The following is a 2,883-nucleotide window of genomic DNA, read 5'->3' on the forward strand; positions in this document are numbered from 1 at the left end:
TCAGTTCTGAGGTTGTAAAAGCCTCCCTGTACAGAGCTAGTAGGCTTAGGTAAAGACTTGGTGTTTCTATCCCCGTTATCCCAAAGTTGGGCAGTCTCAGCAAGGGAATCCAAATATTCCCATGCCTCATCAGGTTGTTTTTCTAAGAATCTACCATTGCACATGGTCTCTACAAACTGTTTCAACTGTGGAGATAAACCTTCATAAAAGAAGCTAATGGTTCTCCAAGTTTCGAATCCGTGATGAGGGCATGAGAGAAGAAGGTCTTTAAATCTTTCCCAACATTCATAAAATGTTTCATTATCTTTTTGTTGGAAATTGCTAATATGTCTTTTTAAAAAGTTGGTCCTTTGTGTGGGAAAGAACTTCTTTAAATATTCTCTCTGCATATCTTGCCAAGTTCTTATTGATCTAGGTCGCAAGGAGTTTAGCCATGTTTTGGCCTTATCCTTTAGAGAGAAAGGGAACAATGTCAACTTGAGGACATCCTCGGTGACGTTTGGCACTCTAAATGTAATGCTCAATTCTTCAAAATCCTTTAAATGAAGATACGGACTCTCGGACTCTAACCCGTGGAACTTGGGCAGCAATTGAATTACCCCGGGTTTGATGTCAAAATGTCCTACATTATCGAAAAAAATTATGCATGAAGGCTGACTAGTCCTAGCCGGTTGTAGGTATTGTCTTAGGGTCATAATATGGGGTTCACGTTCTCGATTGTGGTGACTCCCCGCATCTTCATTTAAATCAGCCATCTCACAAGGTGTGAGATATTGAGAAGAAATTTCAGGGGTATGTCCTAAGGGATGATCTAAATTTGTACGACTTAATCGACCGGTGTTGTCCCTATTCCACTTTAGCATGCAAAATATTTTCCTCTCTTTTTTTTTAAATAAATATAAGTACCAACTAAAGATACCCTAAAACGAAAATCTATTTACAATTAAACATGCTGTTGCCCAGATAGACAACCCAAGAGGGGGGGGTGAATTGGGTTTTAAAACAATTTGGATAATTTAAAACGTTATGGATGATTAATTAAAAACTATGCCAAGTTATTTAATTAATTACTATGTGCTGTGAGCAATATGAAATGAGAAGAGGAAGAGACAATCAATCACAAACACAAGTTTTATAGTGGTTCGGAGCTATCCCTTGCTCCTACGTCCACTCCCCAAGTTTCTCTTGGGAATACACTATAACCCCCTTGGATTACAGCCGGTTGTTTTGCAAGCTCACAACCAAACTTGTTGTTTTACGAGCTAACAACGAACTCGGTCGGTTTTCCCAGGCTCACCGACTAGAACCAACCCCGATTGTTTTCCCGGGCTCACAATCAAACCCTTTCACACGTTGGTTTTAAAACTGGCTCACCAACTAACCTTTTTCCCTTTGATTCAATCCCCCGATTGAACCAAGTAAATACACGTAGTAGAAAGAAAACAGAAAATAAGCTTCTCAAAAGCAGGTATGAAACAATATATTCAAGGATGAGTTTAGAAGCCCTCAAACGCTTTTAAGCTTAAGTAGAGGAATGGCTTCTTGACTCTGGTCTCCTCTTGGATGAGTGATCGACTTGAATGTAGGAGGAGGAAGCTTTGAATGCTGGGGAGAAGTTGGTGGCGCAGTAAATGCTGATCTCCCCTTTTTCTCGTTGAAGAGCACTTGCAAAGCTTGAAGACTTGAATGCTTGGAGTGGAATGTATGTTCTCTATTTTGCTACAGTCTTCTGTGGCTATTTAAGCCAACCCCCACGGAAACTAGCCGTTACTCCACTTTTTCTGGCCGTTCTGCACACTCTGCGCAGCCTGACAATGTGACCGTTGGTGGGTTGGAGTCGACTCGCGCGATCAGGAGTCGACTCGGCTGTAGCGGGAGTCGACTCAAGCTTTTCAGGAGTCGACTCGGCAACTGTTCCAAGTTTGAATTAAAGTTGCCGTCACGACTGGGAGTCGACTCGTCTTGGCCCGGAGTCGACTCGCCAACTTCTGGCGCTGACCTGGCAATTTTGGAGTCGGCTTTTCCTCTGTAGACCGTGGATACAAATTTGAATTTTGCCCTCTCGAGTCGACTCGACTGTCCTGGGAGTCGACTCGAATCTCAGAGCCCGAACTCCCGATTCTCTGTCTTTTGGCTCATCCAGTCTTGGAGTCGACTCGAACTTCCTTGGAGTCGACTCGGCTCTCAGTTTCCGAAAGTTGGTCTTCTGCCTTTTGACGTGAAGCTTGTCTTGGTGTCGACTCGAGCTGTCTGGGAGTCGACTCGAATCTCAGTGGCAGTAACATGGTTTTCTCTGTTGATGGTCGCACAATCTTGGAGTCGACTCGCGTAATGCGGGAGTCGACTCGAATCTCAGAGTCCATAAAACACTCTCTGACTTTTTCTTTGTGCACCGGTGGGAGTCGACTCGCGTTCCACTGGAGTCGACTCGAATCTCAGAGTCCATAAAATACTCTCTGACTCTTTCTTTGTGTACCGCTGGGAGTCGACTCGCGTTCCACTGGAGTCGACTCGAATCTCAGAGTCCATAAAACACTCTCTGACTTTTTCTTTGTGCACCGCTGGGAGTCGACTCGCGTTCCACTGGAGTCGACTCGAATCTCAGATCTGAAAGACTGCTCTTCTATCCTTCTGTCTGTTTTCAGTCGGAGTCGACTCATACTGATTAGGAGTCGACTCGAGCTCGTGCCAGTGACCTTGATACGCTTGGAGTCGACTCGTGAAACTCGGGAGTCGACTCGAGTCTCAGACATTGGTTCAGCAGACTTCTTAACTTATCCAAAATACTGTAAACCATGTCTAGAAACACTTGAGCAGGATTTTCACTGAAACACTCAATTGAATTCATTAGTAATCACACGATATACTCAAATGCTTTGAGCT

General features: G+C 44.0%; 1 non-coding gene across 1 annotated transcript; it reads left to right on the forward strand.

The window, feature by feature from the left end:
* Positions 1-234: 234 nt before the first annotated feature.
* Positions 235-343, forward strand: LOC120113204. Its single transcript, XR_005515006.1, has one exon. It is a non-coding gene; the product is annotated as a small nucleolar RNA R71 (small nucleolar RNA).
* The last annotated feature ends 2,540 nt before the right edge of the window (positions 344-2,883 follow it).

Source organism: Phoenix dactylifera, chromosome 14 (genome assembly GCF_009389715.1).
Source record: "Phoenix dactylifera cultivar Barhee BC4 chromosome 14, palm_55x_up_171113_PBpolish2nd_filt_p, whole genome shotgun sequence".
NCBI classification, from domain to species: Eukaryota; Viridiplantae; Streptophyta; class Magnoliopsida; order Arecales; family Arecaceae; genus Phoenix; species Phoenix dactylifera.